The sequence below is a fragment of the Nerophis ophidion genome, linkage group LG19, assembly GCF_033978795.1.
Source record: "Nerophis ophidion isolate RoL-2023_Sa linkage group LG19, RoL_Noph_v1.0, whole genome shotgun sequence".
In the NCBI taxonomy this organism is placed as follows: Eukaryota; Metazoa; Chordata; class Actinopteri; order Syngnathiformes; family Syngnathidae; genus Nerophis; species Nerophis ophidion.
The window spans coordinates 24578369-24603169 of NC_084629.1; the positions used below are offsets into that span (position 1 = coordinate 24578369).

General features: G+C 37.9%; 1 protein-coding gene across 1 annotated transcript in view; it reads right to left on the reverse strand.

The window, feature by feature from the left end:
- kcnh3 (potassium voltage-gated channel, subfamily H (eag-related), member 3) overlaps positions 1 to 24801 on the reverse strand; it is a 284953-nt gene that overhangs the window by 191330 nt on the left and 68822 nt on the right. The window lies entirely within an intron of this gene.

Genomic DNA, 24801 nt, shown 5'->3' on the forward strand with positions numbered 1-24801 from the left:
AAAAAATATGATTTCGTATATGGTTTCTGTAAAAGAGCAAACCACTCGTTTCACACATGATGCTGTCGCTTTGCCAAAGGTTATCGGGATTGGTGAGAAAATGGAGGGTATGGCTGGCTACCAGAATCATACCAGCATCTTTGGCACCCACAAATGTTGAAATGTAACAGAGCAGAGAACAAAACAGTAAATTCCCTTCTCCCGAGTAGAGTTCTTTAAACGTGCCGTGTTGTTCATCCGGCTCTGGTCGAACCATATTCCTTCTCAATTAAATGTCTCACTCTGGATTTTGGAATGGCGTCTCAGCGGTCCAGCCATGAAACAGGCCGCGTTTGAGCCATTCCAAAATGCTTCAAAGAGATCTCGCCCCCCTATCCCCAACCCCTCCCCTGTCAAATCGCAATCCCTAAAGAAGGGAGACACATGAAAGCAATTTGGCATTTGTGCAGATGATGAAAAGAGCTTTTTTTTTTTTCAATTGAGCACTGTTTAGTCCAATGTGCATTCATCATATCTCCCTATGCCGATTCACTAAATACGGTGATAGATTTTTTTTCAAGCCATTACGCATGAATCAACCCATCGTTTTCATAATTCATAACAGTGAGGCAATTTTGGCCACGTGAAGTCGTCAAAGGTAATGAGATTATCTCGTCACAGTTCTCACCTGCGTACGTAAATAAAACACTTTCCAAAAGTTGTAGTGTCGCCTTCACAAACCATTTTTACCTATTGAAAGACTGTCTGAATATTATATTTAACCACCTGTTTCAGAAAAAGTATTGCAAAATTTATTACCCTCAAATCACTCAAATAACTTCAGTTTTGCTTGTGTAAATTGATAATTGCAAATAATTGGGGAGACTCTCTCTCTCTTGTTCGAAAAGGCAAATATTTAACTTTTCAAAATATGTTTTGGCTTCTGTCAGCCAACTTTATCTCAGTTTTGTACATGCTTTCTAATCCATAGATGACTTACAGCAGGGGTGTCAGACTCAAATACAGAGCGGGCCAAAATTTTAAACGCGGGCCAAGGTTGAACAAATTAACCTTTTAATAGGGACCCAAACAAGTTTTGCATTGAATATTGAACAAGCAAGGCTTATATAACTTTAGTGACATGCAAAATCCATTTTCTAATAATAATAATAATAATTAAAAAAATATCAATGGCATATCAAATAAAATTTAAATACAAATTGAATGACTCTTTTCTATTTGCAGCCGTCTGAAGTAAATATCAAAATAAAGTTTTTCCACAGGCTAATACATTCGAAAATAAAATAGCAATAATGAATGAATCAAACAATCAAGCCTTGAAGTAGCAAGAGAAAGTGCGTGCATAAAACGTTAATTATTGTTCCGTTTGCTCCACTGATTTGCTTTACCACTGAATATGGAACAAGCAATAATTATATAGCTAAATAGTGCAAAATCAACTTAAAAAAAAAAACCCGGAAAAAACATCAATGGTAAAATTAATAAAATTTAAATAAAACATTTAATGCCTCTTTTCTATTTGCAGCCTTCTGAGGTAACATTAAATTTTTCTACAGGCTACTAAATCTTAAAATAAAATAACAAATGAGATGGGTGGGGTTGGGGGGGGGGCGGTGTTAGGTGGTAGCGGGGGGTGCATATTGTAGTGTCCCGGAAGAGTTAGTGCTGCAAGGGGTTGTGGGTATTTGTTCTGTTGTCTATGTTGTGTTGCGATGCGGATGTTCTCCCGAAATGTGTTTGTCATTGTTGTTTGGTGTGGGTTCACAGTGCGGCGCATATTTGTAACAGTGTTAAAGTTGTTTATACGGCCACCCTCAGTCTGACCTGTATGGCTGTTGAGCAAGTATGCTGGCATTCACTAAAGTGTGTGTATAAGTCGCATATATTATGTGACTTGGCCGGCACGCTGTTTGTATGGAGGAAAAGCGGATGTGACAACATATTGTAGCCAAAGCTAAAGGCAGTGCCTTATAGGCACGCCCCCAATATTGTTGTACGGGTGGAAATCTGGAGAAATTCGGGAGAATGGTTGGAAAATCGGAAGGGTTAGCAAGTATGAGTATTAGCGGCGAATGCAGTGTTACAGCGGCTGTGCCGCTGTATAGTACCGGCGGGCCAGCTCTAATGTTAATTTGATATTGCCTCAAGGGCCAAATGAAATTGCACGGCGGGCCAAATTTGCCCCGCTGGCCAAAGTTTGACACCCATGACTTACAGTATTTGAGTACCAGGATTGAAAGTAACAGGAGTGAGTTTGTAGAATAGACTTGGCATATACATGTAATATAGCCATATGGTATTTATACTGATAGCATGAGCAGCACGAATAATGCATACTTTTATTATTTTGTAGTGTGGAATGTTAGAAAGGGTTTGATCAAGTGAAATGACATAAAACACAAGCAGGTAAGGATGGACGATGAGGACTAAAATTTATATCACGATATACTGTATATTGCAGCCTCCTGCAATAATGATATATATCAGGATATATTATTTGGGATGTAAATGATAATAGAACCATTTAAAAAAAAAAGGTTACAAAGTCTCTTAATTTGGCTGCTGACAAATGTACCAAGATATTGTGTAATTCCCAGTTGTATTATTTTGTCAAAACTATTGGATGGATGGATATCATCAATTTAGTTGCTAATTTACTGTAAATATAGGGTTACTTTGTGTTTTAACATGGTTCTATCTACACTTCTGTTAAAATGTAAAAATAATTAGTTCTTCTGTTTGGATGCTATACATTTGTTTTGGGTGATACCACACATTTGGGTATCAATGCAATACCAAGTAGTTACAGGGTCAGCATTGTTCATATCAACGCTCAAACTGATACTTCAAATTTTCAAAATTGAACGATTTTATTTTTGAACCAAAATTATAATCAGACAAGAACACAGGATGGTGTGTAACAGTGTCAATTACATACTTCAATTAGTTTCTAGTAGTGGCTGTCATTTAAATCCTTAGTTTGTTTTGCCATTAACACATTCATTTGTCCAGGGACTCATTTCCTGACTTTGTAAACAATAACAATAACGACAAATCCTATTTTTTACAATAAAAATATTGATCTAACCACTGTAGTATTGACCATATAAGGATATTGTACTTGGTATTATGACTATCAATATTTGTATTGAGCCGCCTCCCTTTGTTTGCATTAAATACCTCTAGCTCGCGCTAACCGGTTACCATATCCTCTTAAGGTGTTTAGTGTAGCATGTTTAGCTCTTCCTCTCCCTCCATAATAACCCATAAGTTTATTTGCCGCAATTAGGGTGAAGAATGCTAACTTAGAAGTGGATTTATACTGTGGGGGGACGGTCATACTGCTAGCATGAATGCTACAGTGCGTTGAGGACGTTTTTGGTCACTTATTGTTGTTAAATTTGCAGGACACAACTAGGATGTGTCATAAATATACATTATCATGATATACCCACAGGAAGTGAAAGTTCCATCATCTGCCAAAATGTTATCTTTCATATCGTTTATTTTTCTTATCAATTATCATCTATATTGCGCAGCCCTAATGATAGATATAAAAGTTTAGAATGGACCTTTGCTGTCTTCAAGTTGAATTAATTTAATTTGTTTAAGTTTATTTCCAACACGTATACAGTTACAAGGCATTGTTTTTTTGGCGACACCTAGTGTCACTCGATGCAGTAAGTTGAATTGTGCGGACACATTTGTTACTGGATACTTTCTAATACGCCTCTGCCTTTGATACTTTGTATGTGTAAGTAATATGCAACTAAAATTATTTGATACTTGTTTGTATTGACAAATGTGTTGTTTTAAACCGCAATGTTGTTCAAACTAAAGACACGTATAACTAGCTTGTGTGCTATTGTGTGCTTAGCTGTCGTGTAGCTGCTAGCTTCTATTAGCCTATAGCAGTGGTTCTCAAATGGGGGTACGCGTACCCCTGGGGGTACTTGAAGGTATGCCAAGGGGTACGTGAATTTTTTTTTAAATATTCTAAAAATAGCAACAATTCAAAAATCCTTTATAAATATATTTGAATAATACTTCAACAAAATATGAATGTAAGTTCATCAACTGTGAAAAGAAATGCAACAATGCAATATTCAGTGTTGACAGATAGATTTTTGTGGACATGTTCCATAAATATTGATGTTAAAGATTTATTTTTGTGAAGAAATGTTTAGAATTAAGTTCATGAATCCAGATGGATCTCTATTACAATCCCCAAAGAGGGCACTTTAAGTTGATGATTACTTCTATGTGTAGAAAACTTTATTTATAATTGAATCACTTGTTTATTTTTCAACAAGTTTTTACATCTTTTTTTCCAAATAGTTCAAGAAAGACCACTACAAATGATCAATATTTTGCACTGTTATACAATTTAATACATCAGAAACTGATGACATATTGCTGTATTTTACTTCTTTATCTCTTCTTTTCAACCAAAAATGCTTTGCTCTGATTAGGGGGTACTTGAATTCAAAAAATGTTCACAGGGGGTACATCACTGAAAAAAGGTTGGGAACCATTGCTCTATAGCATATCCTGTTGACCTTTGTAAATGACATGACTAAAATAGAAGAAAAGACCAAGCCTTTGTGTGCATTGGAGGACATTGAGATGTTACCTGACATATTGCAGGGCTTCTGGTATCAGAGATGCAAGCCTATATCATCTTATTCTTATTTTTTCTGCTGGTATCGGCCTGATATCCGATAACAATATTGGCACAAGGCAACACAAAAAAAGTAAATAACATTTCTGAGGAATTAGATATCTTATGGTAAACTATAATTTTGGAAGCAGGGACACAAAACAAATGCTATTTTTCAGTGTTTAAGTATTATTTTAACTTTAAGTAATTAGATCGATGTGCAGGACACTTTGGTTGATAAAAAAGAGGCAATTAATTCTATCCCGCAATTATATGATTGATTTCCCCGGAGACACATATTTCATTGAAAAGGCCCAAATAGAGTAATGTTTGATTGAAGGTGCAGAAAAGAAAAGAGTAAGCCTTTGTGTGCATTGGAGGACATTGAGATGGGTGTGAGTTTTCCTTGCCCTTTTGTGGGTTCTTCCGAGGATGTTGTAGTCGTAATGATTTGTGCAGTCCTTTGAGACATTTGTGATTTGGGGCTATATAAATAAACATTGATTGATTTCACATAAATTGGCCAACTAACATCATCACGCTGCTCCCAATGGAGCTGGTCTCCATACCAAAGCCCTGGGAGGCTTTGGAAAAATCCATGCAGACACGAGCCCACTATAACAACAATGGCAGCAAAAAAGACAGAAACAAAAGTGCTGGCCTGTTTGCTAAATGCTTTCCTCTCGCTCCATACAACACCATCCACCCACCGCAATCTGTAGAAAAGCAGCAAGAGAAAGAGCAGCGAGAACCCGAGAAGAATGTCATCGGGTTCAAACGACCGCTTCAAGGAATCGCACAGCCACGGCGATTAGGAGTCCACCAGCATCATCTTTAGGCAGTGCGTCAACCTTACAATGGCGGCTGACACCAAAACCGTCGCTTATACTTTGCTCTGACAAAATTGCAAGTGTGAATGAAAACAGTACAGTACTGGACTGCTAGTGTGCACACATACACCCTGACCATCCACAAACACAATGTGCATGTGGTGTTGCATTTTTATGGAGGTTAATATGTGGCTTTATACGAAAATTTTCTTTACACTGAATTTATGTAATTGAATTTTTTGCGTTTTAATTTTGTGAACTGAATTTTTCTTATCAAATTGTACAAAAAATTTAATTGGAAAAAAAAAATCTGTGTTTTTAAATTCAGGGTGTAGAAAATTCAATGTATAGAAAATTCATTGTAAAAAAAATCAGTGTATTAAAAAACAGTGTAAAACTTTTCAGTTTATATATAAATCAGAGTATAATTAATTCAGTGTAAAAACATCAGTGCATAAAAATTCAGTGTAAAAAAAATGTTGTTTATAAAAATTCCGTGTATAAAAAAAACGGTGTACTTGTCCAGGGTGTACGCCGCCTTCCGCCCGAATGCAGCTGAGATAGGTTCCAGCATTCCCCGCAACCCAGAAAGGGACAAGTGGTAGGAAATTGATAGATGGATGGAAAAAACAGTGTATAAAAAAATTCAATGTATAAAAATTCGATGTAAAAAAATTCAGTGTAAAAAATGTCAGTATATGAAAATTCAGTGCAAAAATTGCAAAATAGCATATAAAAAGGGGCTACCTGGGCATAATACAACATACACTGAATATATTTAATTGATTTTTTGGGTTTTAATTTTGTGAACTGAATTGTTCTTATCAAATTATGCAGAAATATTTATAGAAAAAAAACCTGTTTAATAATTTAGTGTACAGAAAATTCAGTGAATAAAAAATGTGTGAAAAATTCAGTGTATGAATATTGGGTGTAAAAAAATTCAGTGTATAAAAATTCAGAGTAAAAACATTCAGCACTCAATATTCAGTTTAAAAAAACAGTGTATAAAATTTTAGTGTTAAAAAAATTCACTGAATAAAAATGATGTGTAAAGAATTTCAGAATATGAAAATTCAGTGCAAAATAATTCAGTGTATAAAAATTCAGAGTAAAAAAATTCAGCGCTGAAAAATTCCGTGTAAAAAAATCAGTTTATAAACATTCAGAGTAAAGAAATTCTATGTAAAACAATTCAGTGTAAAAAATTTCAGTATGTAAAATTTCAGTGCAAAAAAATGTAGTGTTGAAAAATTTGCTGCTTAGAACAACACCGGTATCATTAAGACAGACACAATTGATCCTGTCTCAGAGCCAGCCAATAAAGTGTCAAGTTTGAAGTCACGTGACGCAGGTCTTGCAAAACAGCATAAAAAGGCAGTTAACTGGGCTACCTGGATATAATACAACATACACTGAATTTATGTAATACATTTTTTTGCTTTTAATTTTGTGAACTGAATTTTTCTTCTGAAATTATTCAGAAAATGTAATTGCGAAAAAAATCTGTGTTTTAAAATTCAGGGTATGGAAAATTCAATGTAATAAAAATGAGTGAATAAAACATTTATTGTAAAAAAATTGAGTGTATAAATATTGAGTGTATAAAAAGTCAGTATAAAAATTCGGTGTACAAAAATTCAGCGATGAAAAATTCTGTCTAAAAAAATCAGTTTATAAAAATTCAGTGTACAAAAATGATATGTAAAAAAAATTAAGTGTAAAAACTTTCAGTATATAAAAATTCAGTGCAAAAAAATTCACTGCTGAAAAATTTACTGCTGAGAAAAAACACCGGTAAAATTAAAACTGACGTAATCGATCCTGTCTTACAACCAGCCAATGAGGTGTTAAGTTTGAAGTCACGTGACACTGGTCTTGCAAAACAGCATAAAAAAGGCATTACCTGGGCTACCTGGACATAATACAACATAATAAACATTTCAACAAATACTTTCAAACTATAGAAACGATTCCAAAGGTTAGAATCTGCACTTTAGAGCAGTGGTTCTCAACCTTTTTTCAGTGATGTACCCCCTGTGAACATTTTTTTTAATTCAAGTACCCCCTAATCAGAGCAAAGCATTTTTGGCTGAAAAAAAGAGATAAAGAAGTAAAATACAGCACTATGTCATCAGTTTCTGATTTATTAAATTGTATAACAGTGCAAAATATTGCTCATTTGTAGTGGTCTTTGTTGAACTATTTGGAATAAAAGATATACAAATGACTAAAATAAAAACTTGTTGAAAAATGAGCAAAAGATTCAATTAAAAAATAACGATTTCTACAGATAGAAGTAATCATCAACTTAAAGTGCCCTCTTTGGGGATTGTAATAAAGATCCATCTGGATTCATGAACTTAATTCTAAACATTTCTTCACAAAACAGGAAATCCTAAACATCAATATTTATGGAACATGTCCACAAAAATCTATCTGTCAACACTGAATATTGCATTGTTGCATTTCTTTTCACAGTTTATGAACTTACATTCATGTTTTGTTGAAGTATTATTCAATTAATATATTTATAAAGGATTTTTGAATTGTTGCTATTTTTAGAATGTTTTTTTTTTTTTTTAAATGTCACGTACCCTTTGGCATACCTTCAAGTACCCCCAAGGGTTCAAGTACCCCCATTTGAGAAGGGTTGCTACGGTAACCGTTGGAAGCTCTGTTTTATACAGACTGGGCACGTAAGTGAGTCTTGCTTTTTTTAAAACACTTAACTTTCTTTTTCTCAATTATATTATCAGCATAATTTGATGTAAAAAAAAAGTCAGTTTACAAAATTCAAACGCAAAAAATTCATAGGCATAAATTCAGTGTCAAAAAAAAGCTTTCTTAATGAAGAGACAAATTAACGTCCATCCTTTATCAGCATAGTTTCACTCTCACATCTCTGCCTTTTCTGGAGGTGGGTTTTCATGTTTTCAGCGGTGCACTGACATGCTGAATGCAGCAACACCCCCCCCCCCCCCCCCAAAAAAAAAACCAATAACAACAAAACTAATCAGTTTCCTACCAGAAACGTATTGACAAGCCGGAAGAGATGGACACCCGTTGCCACGGCGCCCGCTGCCAGTACTACAGCGGCAGATTGAGCTTTAATTTAAACCAAGAAGAACAAAGGAAGACAGAACGAGGGATGATGTAAGCATGTGGAGAAATGTTAAGTATGATGTGTCTAATGTCGCTCGGAGCAACAAGAGGAGATGGGAGGAGATGGTTGGGGGTGGAGGAACTTTGATGATGATCCAAAGTGAAGAGGGGTCTATTTGTGTGTGTGTGTGTGTGTGTGTGTGTGTGTGTGTGTGTGTGTGTGTTGTACGATGCTAATAACATCCTCACCACCCAGCAAACATAAGGCTTTTAGTCAGAGCCCCACGTGTCACTGGAGCATCATGGGAACGCTGCAGGTGGGGCTTTGGTTGCCCTCCCACCTGTCGCTGCACCCACACATATCACCATCCCCCCTGCTGTCTTGGAAAATGCAAGGTACTGAACATTACACAGACCAAAGTATTGCGAAACGCCTCTTCATTGGTTCATTATTCAGTCTAGGGTCGGACTGGACTGCTCAGTTCAGAAATTCTTCGCTGTCTGGATTATTGAATCATGCTTCAGCTTGTTGCTACAGGAAGTTAGCATGTCAGTCATACAACCGTTCAAGTATGGAGTGACATTTCTGAAGAGGTAAAACAGGGGTCACCAACGCGGTGCCCGCGGGCACCAGGTCGCCCTAAGAACCAGATGAGTAGCCCGCTGACCTGTTCTAAAAATAGCTCAAATAGCAGCACTTACCAGTGAGTTGCCTCTATTTCTTAAATTTTATTTATTTACTAGCAAGCTGGTCTCTCTTTGCTCGACATTTTTAATTCCAAGAGAGACAAAACTCAAATAGAATTTGAAAATCCAAGAAAATATTTTAAAGACTTGGTCTTCACTTGTTTAAATAAATTCATTTATTTTTTCACTTTGCTTCTTATAACTTTCAGAAAAACAATTTTAGAGAAAAAATACAACCTTAAAAATGATTTTAGGATTTTTGAACACATATACCTTTTTACCTTTTAAATTCCTTCCACTTCTTTCTTGACGATTTAAAATTCAAAGCCCACAGACCACACTAAACTTTTGGTGCCTTGTTGACACAGAAAAGTATAGTGGTGTATGCGCAGCAGCTATGAAGGTTGCAAGCCTGTTTGGTTCAACTTATCTTTGTGAATCAGCCTTTTCTGACATGAACTTAATCAAGAACAAACACAGAACACGCCTCACTGATGCACATCTGCAAGACTCACTCAGAGTTGCAGGGTCAAGTTACACAGCAGAGTACAACACACTAGTTAACAGCATGCAATTCCAGGCTTTCCACTAACTGACAAAGAAACAGATAACAGATTTGGTGTCCAGTTCAAAGTGGGACATGATTTATTTAAAAATTTGAGGGTTGACTTTTGTATTTTACATGAGTTATTATTTGTACAAACATGGTGCAAAATAATTCATGATTTGTTAAAAAATGTTAGTGGCTAGCTAGTTAAAATGGGACATTGTGATTTCACGAGACTGTCTTAGAAGTGATTTGAAAATGTTCAATTTGAAAAATGTGTACTTAGAGAAAATATAAAAATAAAGTGTTGCATATTGATATTTATCTGTTTCTATATATATTTATTGTGAGAAATCATTAAGATGATCAATGTTTTCACAAAGATAAATATCATTAATTATTAATAACAACAGAGTTAAATTGAGCAAATTGGCTATTTCTGGCAATTTATTTAAGTGTGTATCAAACTGGTAGCCCTTCGCGTTAATCAGTACCCAAGAAGTAGCTCTTGGTTTCAAAAAGGTTGGTGACCCCTGAGGTAGAATGTCCATTCTTCCATCCATCCACTATCTACCGCTTACCCTAGATCTGGGCAAACTAAGGCCTGGGGGCCCACCAAACAATCTGGCTCACCGGACATTCCCAAATAATTTTTTTTAGATCTTTTAAGATGGAGACTGTAGCTGCCATTATGATGTGCAGTGATGTTTTCTAATTACCGCAAGTCTTGAACTATACAAAGTATTTCAATGGTTGGAATCTATGCTTTTGCATGATATACTAGTTAAGTTAAAGCATGCCTGGGCAATTATTTTGACTCTGGGGCCTAATTTAGAGGAAAACAAATGCGTCTGGGGGCCGGTATATCTATTTTTAGTAACACTAACACAAAACCTCACAATAATGTCTGATTGAATGCTAAAATGACAGACCGCGTTAAAAAACAAAATGGAATTTTTTTTTTTTTACTAAATAAAACACGCAGAATGTACATGGAAATAAAGAATGTGGGATTTACAATATTAATTATGAAGGATAAAACACTGAATATTGACAACATATGAACGTCACACCCCCTCTCGATCGACATATTTTACAATCAAGCGAAACGCAACGAAAATGCAACAAACACAGCGAAAGATGAACGCAAAAGGTAAAAAAAACCCACTTACAATCTGATATATCTGATGTATCACTAAGCTTTAGAACTTTTTTGTAAAAATCTCCTTCCAAGTCTGTCCCTGACACCCACGTTTCAGGCTGGCCACTCCGGAAACACTCGGTGGAAGCGCTCCCCACCCACACTGCTTGGTGCCTCGTCTGAGCTGCTGTGACATAGATTACCATAGTAACTAATTAGATTACCATAGTAACTAATTAGATTACCATAGTAACTAGTATATCATGCAAAAGCACAGATTCCAACCATTGAAATATTTTGTATGGCTCAAGACTTATGGTTATTTGAAAACATCACTGCACATCATAATGGCAGCTACAGTTTCCCTCTTAAAGATCTAAAAATAAGTATTTGGGAATGTCCGGCGGGCCAGATTCAAAATCTTAACGGACTGGATGTGGCCCGCGGGCGCTAACTTGCCCAGGTCTGAGTTAAAGTTAAGTTTAAGTCCCAACGATAGTCACACACACACTCGATGTGGTGAAATTACCCTCTGCATTTGACCCATCCCCATCTTCACCCTCTGGGAGGTGAGGTGAGGGGAGCAGTGAGCAGCATTGGTGGCAGCGCTAGGGAATCATTTGGTTAGTTAACCTCCAATTCCAACCATGGATGTTGAGTGTCAACCTGGGAGGTAATGGGTACCATTTTTATAGTAGACTATAAAAATATGGGACCCATTGCCTCCCTTTACTATGGTAATCTTATTAGTTACCATGGTAATCTAAATCACAGCAGCTCAGACGAGGCACCAAGCAGTGTGGGTGGGGAGCATTTCCACAGAGCGTTTCAAGAGCGGCCAGCCTGAAATGCGGGTGTCGGGGACAGACGTAGAAGGACAATTTTACAACAAAGTTCTAAAGCTTAGTGATATATCAGATTGTAGGTGGGTTTTTTTTTACCCTTCGCTGTTTGTTGCATTTTTGTGGCGTTTTGCTTGATTGTAAAATATTACGATCGAGATGGGGTGTTACATTCATATGTTGTCAATATTCAGTGTTGTATCCTTCATAGTTAATATTGTAAATCCCACATTATTTATTTTCATGAACATTCTGGGTGTCTCATTTGGCAAAACAATTTAAAGGCCTACTGAAATGAGATTTTCTTATCTAAACGGGGATAGCAGGTCCGTTCTATGTGTCATACTTGATCATTTCGCGATATTGCTATATTTTTGCTGAAAGGATTTAGTAGAGAACATCCACGATAAAATTCGCAACTTTCGGTGCTAAGAGAAAAGCCCTGCCTCTACCGGAAGTCGCAGACGATGACAACACACGTGTTGATGGCTCCTAATATATTCACATTGTTTTTAATGGGAGCCTCCAACAAAAAGTGCTATTCGGACCAAGAAAACGACAATTTACCCATTAATTTGAGCGAGGATGAAATATTCGGGTTTGAAGATATTGATAGCGACGGACTAGAAGAAAAAAAAAAGACGCGATTGCATTGGGACGGATTCCGATGTTTTTAGACACATTTACTGGGATAATTCTGGGAAATCCCTTATCTTTCTATTGTGTTGCTAGTGTTTTAGTGAGTTTAACAGTACCTGATAGTCGGAGGGGTGTGTCCACGGGTGTGTTGATGCGCAGTGTCTCAGGGGAGTTGACGGCAGCTATGGACGGCACAAGCTCAGCTTTTCTCCGGTTAGAAGCGACTTTTTAACCACAATTTTCTCTCCGAAACCTGCTGCTTGACATTCCGTCGTGATCTATGTTCGCTTGACCGCGCTCTGATCCATAGGAAAGTTTCACCTCCAGGAATTTTAAACAAGGAATCACCGTGTGTTTGTGTGGCTAAAGGCTAAAGCTTCTCAACTCCATCTTGCTACTTTGACTCCTCCATTATTAATTGAACAAATTGCAAAAGATTCAGCAACACAGATGTCCAAAATACCATGTAATTATGCCGTTAAAGCAGACGACTTTTAGCTGGGTGTGTGCGCAGCGCTCAAACTTCCTAAAAACCTGTGACGTCTTGCATACACGTCATCATTACACAACGTTTTCAAGAAGAAACTCCCGGGAAATTTAAAATTGCAATTTAGTAAACTAAAAAGGCCGTATTGGCATGTGTTGCAAGTTAATATTTCATCATTGATATATAAACTATCAGACTGCGTGGTTGGTAGTAGTGGGTTTCAGTAGGCCTTTAAAATTCCATTCTGTTTTTTAATGCGGTCCGTCATAACGTTTTTAGCATGCAATCAGACATTATTGTCAGGTTTTGTATTAGTGTTCCTGAAAATCAGATATACTGGCCCCCAAACACATGTTTTTCTCTAAATTTGGCCCCCCGAGTCAAAACAACTTCGGGTCGCTAGTCATTCACAGGACACATAGGGCCGGATTTTCTCAGATACCAAATAGCAAGTACTAAAAAGCATGTGCAAATTCTAAAATTATGTGTACTATTCGCGGGTGTGTTGGGAGAGATCTTTTAGGACTGCATGTACCATTGATAGCAACTGCAAAGGTGGTGCACACTGCCCTCATTAAATGGCTGTCGCCATGGAAACAGTCATCCAGCATCGTGCTCCAACCTGTGGCGTGTGCCAACTTTTCTGCAGTACAAAAATGCAATCTAAAGAACAGAACCCGTTTTTTGGCACGTCGACGACGACCTGTATTATTGGCACAATTCGGAAACTGCGGTGATTCGCTGGAATGATCCAGATGCAAGGAAATTATTGTCGGAGAATGCATGTGCATGTACGAGCTAGTCTGTCCCACAACAGGAGGATAGCAAAAAAGAAGGAGCTTGTTGACTACAGCGTCGGACTACAATGGTGGAATGGCGCCAAGCTATTAGCACGCTAACTATTAGCATTATTTGCAAGCATACACAGCTTTCTTTTGGTAATTGTTTATGTTTAAACTGAAAAATCAACGTTTTTAGCATGTTAGCATTCTTTGCTAGCATACAACTTTTTTTTTTTTTGGGCTTTTTGTGTACTTTTAAACATAAAAATCCTGATTTGTGATAGTCTGTGCTGACGACCAAGTTAAGCTAATAGTTAAAATACGTTTCCAGAATGTTACCATGCTAATGTTTTATGGTAGCTTTTTGTTTAAACCTACAAATAATGGTTTGTTATGATCAAAGAGCAGTCCAGCAAGTATGCTAATAATTAACGTGCTTCCTTGCTTTTTGTTGTTGCTGCAAATTTTGTATGTTTACATCTAAAAATCATGGTTTATAATACTCAGTTTCATGTCAAGCTATTGGCACGTTAATTATTAGCATTATTTGCTAGCATACAAAGCTTTTTTTTTTGCTAATTGTGCACGTTTAAACCTAAAAATCATGGTTTGTGATAGTCGGTGCCGCCAACCAAGTTAAGATAATAGTTAACGTGCCTTAGCATGCTAATGTTTTTTGCTAGCTTTTCTTTTGCTAATTGTGCATGTTTAAACCAACAAATCATGGTTTGTTATGATCAAAGAGCAGTTGAGCAAGTATGCTAACAGTTAACGTGCTTCCTTTCTCTTTTTTGTTGCTGCTAATTTTGTATGTTTACACCTAAAATCATGGTTTATGATACTCAGTTTCATGTGAAGCTATTGGCACGTTAATTATTAGCATTATTTGCTAGCATACAAAGCTTTTTTTTTTGCTAATTGTGCATGTTTAAACCTAAAAATCATGGTTTGTGATAGTCGGTGACGCCGACCAGGTTAAGATAATAGTTAACGTGCCTTAGAATGCTAATGTTTTATGCTAGCTTTTTTGCTAATTGTGCACGTTTAAACCTGAAAATCATGGTTTGTGATAGTTGGTGCCGCCGACCAACTTAGTCGAGCAAGCATATTAATAGTTAACGTGCTTCCAGTTTTATTTTATTTTTGCAAATTTTGTATGTTTACACCTAAAAATCAAGGTTTGTGATACTCAGTTTCAGGTCAGCGTCCGCTCTTCAACATTCAAGTACTGCCAACATTCAAACGATTCCAACAGTCATTCCACATCCATTTCAGTTCAGCTTCAGCATTGGGGCATTCGCATGCAGTTCCTACCGAAATTGCAAATTCTGGTTATGTAAAAGTTTTTAAGAAAAAGATAAGTCTGATTAGCTTAAAAGGGTCACAATCTAAATGCCTCCTTGTCATTCATTGGACATCCTGACCTTTAACAGACAGACTGGCATTATAAGTAAATGTTCTGGCCCCTAAAACAGCTGTCAGGATCAGCAAAGAAAAAAAATATTTTTACCATTGCTAATTTAAACAAAATTTGCCATAAACCGGTCTCGCCAAAAGCAAAATCAGGGGTGAACAGGGAGAGGCAATACATTTTGAAATATTGCACACAGAAAAAAAGCCTACAGTTTTGCCCTCATCCATTTTACTCCGTCTCGTCCTTTCCGCTTCTCTCTTGGCGCTTGTTGTCTGAAGCCTCGATGGTCTTGCGGCCTCATTAAGACGCTAACTATCAACAAGCCCCATTTTCGTTTCTTTGACCCGAACATTCCTGGAGGAATTCACGCCAAACAGAATCTTACAGCCGATGAATAATAGTATGAAGCGCTGGAATACAAAAAAGGTTTACTAGGATTCCCATAAAGACACACTTTGGTTCACCCAAAAACTTTATTAACTGCATTTTCTTACATGAAGGCAGTCCAAATCCTGCTGAAAAACACACAGCATGAGTCCTTTGATGGCTCTGCGCCGGACACGGAGCTGACAGCTCGGGCTTTTGGCTTATTGCCTCGTGCTCTGGACTCTCAATGTGCTGACCCGGGTTCGATCTCCCAGAAGTGAGAAGAGGACAGCTGCAGGCGGGTTACACCTCCATAGGTGAAGTCATGCATGTTGGCAAGTTCAGCTCATACGTTTTGTGCACCTCTTTACAGAAAATCCATGTTCGAATTCCAAATTGTTCAACTTCGAGGGGCATCAATATGCTGGGGAAATAAAATATCCAACTTCTAGATCTGACGCGGCACTGACAAGTACACCCCTCCCTTTTTAGCAACCATTTTCATTACAGAACAGACTTGGATATACACTCTATTGCCAAAAGTATTTGGCCATCTGCCTTGACTCACATTTGAACTTGAATTGCCATTCCATTTCTAACCCATACGATGTTGGTCCACCTTTTGCAGCTATTACAGCATCAACTCTTCTGGGAAGGCTGTCCACAAGGTTGCCAAGTGTGTTTATAGGAATTTTCCACCATTCTTCTAAAAGCGCATTGGTGATGTTGGTCAAAAAGGCCTGGCTCTCAGTCTCCGTTCTAATTCATCCCATAGGTGTTCTATCAGGTTCAGGTCAGGACTCTGTGCAGGCCAGTCAAGTTCATCCACACCAGACTCTGTCATCCATGTCTTTATGGACCTTGCTTTGTGCACTGGTGCACAGTCATGTTGGAATAGGAAGGGGCCCGCTTCAAACTGTTCCCACAAGTTTGGGAGCATGGAATTGTCCAAAATGTTTTGGTATCCTGGAGCATTCAAAGTTCCTTTCACTGGAACTAAGGGGCCAAGCCCAACTCCTAAAAAACAACCCCACACCATAATTCCTTCTCCACCAAATTTCACAATCCGCACAATGCAGTCCGAAATGTACCGTTCTCCTGGCAACTTCCAAACCCAGACTTGTCCATCAGACTGCCAGATGGAAAAGTGTGATTCATCACTCCAGAGAACATGTCTCCACTGCTCGAGAGTCCAGTGGTGTTGTGCTTTACACTACTGCATCTGACGCTTTGCATTGGACTTGGTGATGTATGGCTTAGACACAGCGCCTCGGCCATGGAAACCATGAAGCTCACTGCGTACTGTATGTGGGCTAATTGGAAGGTCACATGAAGTTTGGAAGTCTGTTGCAACTGACTGTGCAGAAAGTCTTTGCACTATGCGCTTCGGTAAGAGTAAGATTACGAATTGAGTGTTAATATCTGAGTAGCACCCGGGCCCATCTGTAGTGGAAAAGTTGAGCCCAGAGGTGAAAAAGGTTAAGAACCCATGCCTTAGAGTAGGGCTGGTGTTATACAGTAGGACGGGGAATTCATATAGCCTCATTCATCACCGTTTCCCTGACACATGAAACGTGACAAATCGGGGGGTTGCACTATCCACTTAAGCCGCCAGAAGGCAGGAGAGTGTTGACTATATTAAAAGGTGTTTTGTGGCAATTACAACTGTGGCCACAGTCTCACTTGCTATGTAGAGTGGCGCTTTCCATCATTTTCAGCAGACTTCATTGCAAAATGATTAACCTCCCAACCTCTTTCACCTCACGGGAGATCCACCCAGGAACGGGGGCCATATGAATCCCTTCCCTACTGTATGACCGCAATACATTTCAAGTTGTTTACGGTAATCATCAGTTGGCATATTAACTCCATTAATCATGGAGGAAATTACAACAACCAATCAGACGACCTGTTAATGCTCCACTCCGGGGTTGGACTATAGATTGCTCCAGAAGTACACAGAATGATAGAATCCTCTGAAGATGAGGCTGTTGTTGAGAAAAAAGCTAACTAAATGTCTGTTGTAAAAGCTAATGTACAAAGTATGTATAACTGTATCCCTGTACGTTTTTTATATTGATCGATTTCATTTTCAATACATTGTAAACATTGGGTCTCAGCTCTGTTATTTTCCGTTTTTTCGACTATTTTTTGGAACCTTGGAGACATCATGCCTCGTCGGTGTGTTGTCGGAGGGTGTAACAACACTAACAGGGAGGGATTCAAGTTGCACCACTGGCCCGAAGATGCAAAAGTGTCTGCCGCCAGACCCCCATTGAATGTGCCAGAGTGTCTCCACATTTGACCGGCGATACTAAGGCAGACATGGCACAGAGATGTGTGGATAACCTGCAGATGCATTTGCAACGATAAAGTCAACAAAATCACAAAGGTGAGTTTTGTTGATGTTGACTTATGTGCTAATCAGACATATTTGGTGGCGGCGTGAATGCCATCTAATCGATGCTAACATGCTACGCTAATCGACGCTAACATGCTATTTACCAGCGGTGCTAAAGCAGACATGGCACAGAGATGTATGGATAACCTGCAGATGCATTTGCAACGATAAAGTCAACAAAATCACAAAGGTGAGTTTTGTTGATGTTGACTGCCAGCTAATCGATGCTAACATGCTACGCTAATCGATGCTAACATGCTATTTACCGGCGGTGCTAAAGCAGACATGGCAAAGAGATGTATGGATAACCTGCAGATGCATTTGCAACTATTTTACGTTTCCTTCCACCCACATTTAATGCGAAAAAAACACTTACCAATCGACGGATTTAAGTTGCTCCATTATCACAAGATGCGAAAGTCCTGATCGTTTGGTCCGCACATTTTACCGGCGATGTTAACGCAGCTATTCGGCCATGCTATGGCTATGAATAGCGTCAATAGCTATTCGCACAATAGCTTCAGTTTCTTCTTCATTACTTTCATACACCAACCATCCGTTTCAATACATGCGTAATCTTAATCGCTTAAGCCGCTGAAATCCGAGTCGGAATCCAAGCTAATGTCGCTATATCTTTGTTTGTTTACATTGGCAGCACTGTATGACATCACAGGGAAATGAATAGTCGCATCGCAAATAGCGAAAATAGAGCACTTTAAAGCTTTTTTTAGGGATATTCCGGGACCGGTAAAATTTAAAAAAAAAATTCAAAAAATACAACAAGCCACTGGGAACTGATTTTTTATTGTTTTTAACCCTTTTGAAATTGTGATAATGTTCCCCTTTAAAGTAAATGTGAAGGTAGCTGCAGATATGAAACACTAGATGGCGGTAGTGTATAAGCTATTGAACACTACACAGAGTAGTTTGGGAGTTAAAGCGACACATTGGAAGTGTCAGGATGTTGCTGCACCGCCTGCATAAAAACCAACAAAACACTATTAACACAATAAGCAGATAAGGGATTTTCCAGAATTATCCTAGTAAATGTGTCTAATAACATCTGAATCGCTCACACTGCCGTCGCCTTTTCTTTTTTTTTCATATATATATATTTTTTTAGTGCTTCACTCTAACTTTCCTCATCCACGAATCTTTCAACATCGCTCAAATTAATGGGGAACTTGTCGCTTTCTCGCTCCGAATTGCACTTGCTGCTTGTGGCCATGATTACAAACAATGTGAGGATGTGAGGAGCCCCACAAACCGTGACGTCACGCGCACATCGTCTGCTACTTCCGGTACAGGCAAAGCTTTTTTTATAAGCGACCAAAAGTTGCGAACTTTATCGTCGATGTTTTGTACTAAATCCTTTCAGCAAAAAAATGGCAATATCGCAAAATGATCAAGTATGACACATAGAATGGACCTGCTATCCCTATTTAAAAATGAAAATCTCATTTCAGTAGGCCTTTAAAATAAACCTTGAAAAACCGCAGTTCTGTCCTGGTTGTAGCCTCCTTTCCTTCTCTGAACATAAGCTGATTAGAATGCTAACTTTTTTTGGCTAATTTTACAGCCGAACACCTAAGAGTCATATAACTTGGAACTTGACAGATGTAAACTGTTGGCATGCTATCGTTAGAATGCTAACATGTTTAGCTATTTTTTCAGCCCAACACTTGAGAGTCATATAACTTGGGAGGTTACATATTCTAACCTATCGCATGCCAACATTAACATGCAAACCTTTTAACCAATTTTACTGGTTACCACAGTCATATAACTTTGGTACTTGACACATGCTAGTTGTTAGCATGCTAACATGCGAACATTAGCACGCCAATTGTTTCGGCCATTTTTTCCGTCGTACTCATCAGAGTCATATAACGTGTTACTCGACACATGCTAACTTTTTGCATGCTAACTTAAGCAAGCTAACTTTTTAAGACAATTTTGCAGCGGAACACCTCAGTCATATAACTTGGTAGTTGACAACTGCTAACTGTTAACATGTTAATTTAAGGATGTTAGAATTCCTGACATTTTTGGTGGTGGTTCAGGGCATGGATTAGGGCGTCGGGATGGACGATTTGTGTTAATCCCGAGTTGCACGGGGGTGCAATGGCAGCTCGCAGCTTTAATTAAATATTACAACTAAGAGCTGAAATAGACAAAATCGAATCGCCTGACTCTCATGATTTTATAATTTACTGAGACAACAACTTTCTGACTGTTGGGACATTGTGGACAAAATATGTACTTTTTTATGTAGAATTCGGTACACTTTGTTTTTAAATCGTTTTGTATTTCATTGCTGTGTATTGTATTAACTTACACTTTAGTAAAACAAATATTACCTAATATTGTCTTTTTATTTACATGGTATCAATGTAGGAAATGTACCACCCATCAATACGTCATCAGCCTGATTTTTATAAATTAGCTTGAGCTGTGAGATGCAGGGTAAACACAAAACACACAGGTCCATAGTTTCAGGAACCTAAGGTTTCAAAGAACTCAAAGTTCCTGAACTTTTGGTGGAAAAAGGGCCTGAGACAACAAACTCCTTTCTCAGGCAGCTAAAGGTGGAGTGTTTAAGGATGTCCCCAGACTTCTTAGTAGTCCTCATCATTTTGGACTTTTTGTCCCTCTGCATGTTCCCGCTGCACCTGACCTTTGCGTTCCTGTTGCGTTTTTGTACCCTGGCCAGGTAGCAGATTTGAAGGTGTCATTCGGCAACTAATGAGATTGGTATCCTTAGCAAGAAGAGTCGGCGTCACAGGTTATTGAGCTGATAATTCATTCCTCACGGATACTCGGCAAAGTTCAGCGTATTGTGTTGTCGCTTCCTCTCTGCTTTCATTTAGGCACGTCTTCATGGAAGGGAATGTTGTATCGGCTTAATTATCTTGATGTATGTGGCTATGCACGAGGGGGAGATATTCAAGTATACTCCCTCGCTTGCTCAATTTAAATTAAATAACCCTCACTGGCAAGAAGTCAATATTATAATATCCTTTTTCTCCAGTCACTTTTGTATGCCCACCGAGACTGTCCAAAGAGACCAATTAAGTCCATATTTTCTAATCATTCATATATGAGTAGGAACGTAAAGAAATCTCGGCGCGCATCGCAAGTAAAAGTGTCAAGTGATCGTTGCCCGAGTGAAAAATGATATGGCGACTTCACTCTAGATGTGATTTATATTGAGCCAATTGATCATTAGATAGCTATAAAGTGCAGACATTGATTTACGTAGCAATTTCTAAAATGTCAATAACGCCTGCAAAGCTCAGTTGCCAAAAAAATATTTACTGACAATATCTATAGAGTGAACTTCATAGATGCCAGGGATTATATATTTCGTTATGGATGTACAGTAGGATGATTTGTCTTTTCTGACTGATAAATTATAATGGATGGATGGATATATATATATATATATGTGTGTGTGTGGCGACTTGTCCAGGGTATAGATAGATAGTACTTGATTATTTCCTTCAGGAAAATTAAAATTCCAGCAGCAGTGTACAGAGTTGGGATCAATTTAAAAAGTACCCCGCCTTCCGCCTGAATGTAGCTGAGATAGGCACCAGCGCCCCCGCGTCCCCAAAGGGAATAAGCGGTAGAAAATGGATGGATCTATATGTATGTATATATATATATATATATATATATATATATATATATATATATATATATATATATATATATATATATATATATATATATATATATGTGTGTATATATGTATATTAGGGGTGTGGGAAAAATCGATTCGAATTCGAATCGCGATTTTCACGTTGGAAAATCAGAATCGATTCCCATTTTTAAAAAAATCGATTGGCCCTAGTGTGTGAATGTGAGTGTGAATGTCGTCTGTCTGTCTGTGTTGGCCCTGTGATGAGGTGGCGACTTGTCCAGGGCGTACCCCGCCTTCCGCCCAATTGTAGCTGAGATAGGCACCAGCGACCCCAAAGGGAATAAGCAGTAGAAAATGGATGGATAGATGGATTTTTTGTTGTTGATTTTTTTTTTTTATTAATCGATCCAACAAACTACTACACAGCAATACCATAACAATGCAATCCAATTCCAAAACCAAACCTGACCCAGCAACACTCAGAACTGCAATAAACAGAGCAGTTGAGAGAAGACACAAACACGACACAGAACAAACCAAAAGTGGTGGAACAAAAATGAATATTAACAACAACAGTATTAATATTAGTTAATTTCAACATAGCAGCAAAAATCCCTCATTGACATTATCATTAGACATTTATATAGAAAAAATAACAATAGTGTCACAGTGGCTTACACTTGCATCACATCTTATAAGCTTGACAACACACTGTGTTCAATATTTTCACAAAGATAAAATAAGTCATAGTTTTGGTTCATTTAATAGTTAAAACAAATTTACATTATTGCAATCAGTTGATAAAACATTGTCCTTTACAATTATAAAATATTTTTACAAAAATCTACTACTCTGCTTGCATGTCAGCAGACTGGGGTAGATCCTGCTGAAATCCTATGTATTGAATGAATACAGAATCCTTTTCATCCATCCATCCATCCATTTTCTACCGCTTATTCCCTTTCGAGGTCGCGGGGGGCGCTGGCGCCTATCTCAGCTACAATCGGGCGGAAGGCGGGGTACACCCTGGACAAGTCGCCACCTCATCGCAGGGCAAACACAGATAGACAGACAACATTCACACTCACATTCACACACTAGGGCCAATTTAGTGTTGCCAATCAACCTATCCCCAGGTGCATGTCTTTGGAATCGGAAAAAATCTTTTTTGAATCGAGAATCGTGTTTAATTGAAAAAAAAAAAAAGATTTTGAATCGAATTGATATTGAATCGAATCGTGGGACACCCAAAGATTCACAGCCCTAATGTAAATGTATATATGTGTATGTATATATAACATACATATGTGTATATATACATGTGTAAATGTATATATATGTGTAAATGTGTTTGTGTGTGTGTATATATATATATATATATATATATATATATATATATATATATATATATACAGTATATATATGTGTGTGTATATATGTGTATGTATATATGTATATCTATGTGTATATATATATATGTAAATGCATGTACAAACCCCGTTTCCATATGAGTTGGGAAATTGTGTTAGATGTAAATATTCAATTGAATGCACTACAAAGGCAAGATATTTGATGTTTAAACTCATAAACTTTATTTTTTTTTTGCAAATAATAATTAACTTAGAATCTCATGGCTGCAACACATGCCAAAGTACTTAGGAAAGGGCATGTTCACCACTGTGGTAAATCACATTTTCTTTTAACAACACTCAATAAACTGAGAACTGAGGAAACTAATTGTTGAAGCTTTGAAAGTGGAATTATTTACCATTTTTGCTTGATGTACAGCTTAAGTTGTTCAACAGTCTAGAGTCTTATTGTCGTATTTTACGCTTAATTATGCGCCACACATTTTCGATGGGAGACAGGTCTGGACTGCAAGTCGGCCAGGAAAGTACCCGCACTCTTTTACTATGAAGCCACGCTGTTGTAACACGTGGCTTGGCATTGTTTTGCTGAAATAAGCAGGGGCGTCCATGATAATGTTGCTTGGTTGACAACATATGTTGCTCCAAAACCTGTATGGACCATTCAGCATTAATGGTGCCTACACAGATGTGTAAGTTTACCCATGCCTTGGCCACTAATACACCCCCATACCATCACAGATGCTGGCTTTTGAACTTTGCGACTATAACAATCCTAATGGTTATTTTCCTCTTTGTTCCGGAGGACACCACGTCCACAGTTTCCGAATATAATTTGAAATGTGGACTTGTCAGACCACAGAATACTTTTCCACTTTGCATCAGTCCATCTTAGATGAGCACGGGCCCAGCGAAGCCGGCGGCGTTCCTGGGTGTTGTTGATAAATGGCTTTCGCTTTGTATAGTAGTTTTAACTTGCACTTACAGATGTAGCGACCAACCGTAGTGACTGACAGTGGTTTTATGAAGTGTTCCTGAGCCCATGTGGTGATATCCTTTACACACTGATGTCGGTTTTTAATGTAATACCGCCTGAGTGATCAAAGGTCCGTAATATCATCGCTTACGTGCAGTTATTTCTCCAGATTCTCTGAACCTTTTGATGATTTTACGGACCGTAGATGGCAAAATCCCTAAATTCCTTGCAATAGCTCATTAAGAAATGTTATTCTCAAACTGTTTGACAATTTGCTTACAAATTGGTGACCCTCGCCCCATCCTTGTTTGTGAATTACTAACCCAATCATGGCACCCACCTGTTCCCAATTAGCCTGCACACTTGTTGGATGTTCCAAATAAGTGTTTGATGAGCATTCCTCAACTTAATTAGTATTTGTTGCCACCTTTCCCAACTTCTTTGTCACGTGTTGCTGGCATCAAATTCTAAAAGTAATGATTATTTGCAAAAAACAAAATGTTTATCAGTGTGAACATCAAATATGTTGTCTTTGTAGCATATTCAACTAAATATGGGTTGAAAATGATTTGCAAATCATTGTATTTTGTTTATATTTACATCTAACACAATTTCCCAACTCATATGGAAACGGGGTTCATATGTGTATATATGTACAGTATATGTATACATATATGTATATATATAAATATATATGTGTTTGTATGTGTATATGTATATATATGTGTGTGTATATATGTATATGATTGTAAGATACATCCTCAGATGCACTGGGACACATCCTCAGTGATATGCCTGAGATCACCAGGGGTTTCGGGTCTTTCAACATCATACCCCCTCCTTCAGGTGACCCAGCCAGGGTTGATCAGACCCCAGGTTTTGTCCCAGTAGCATTGGCCCACAATTCGTTC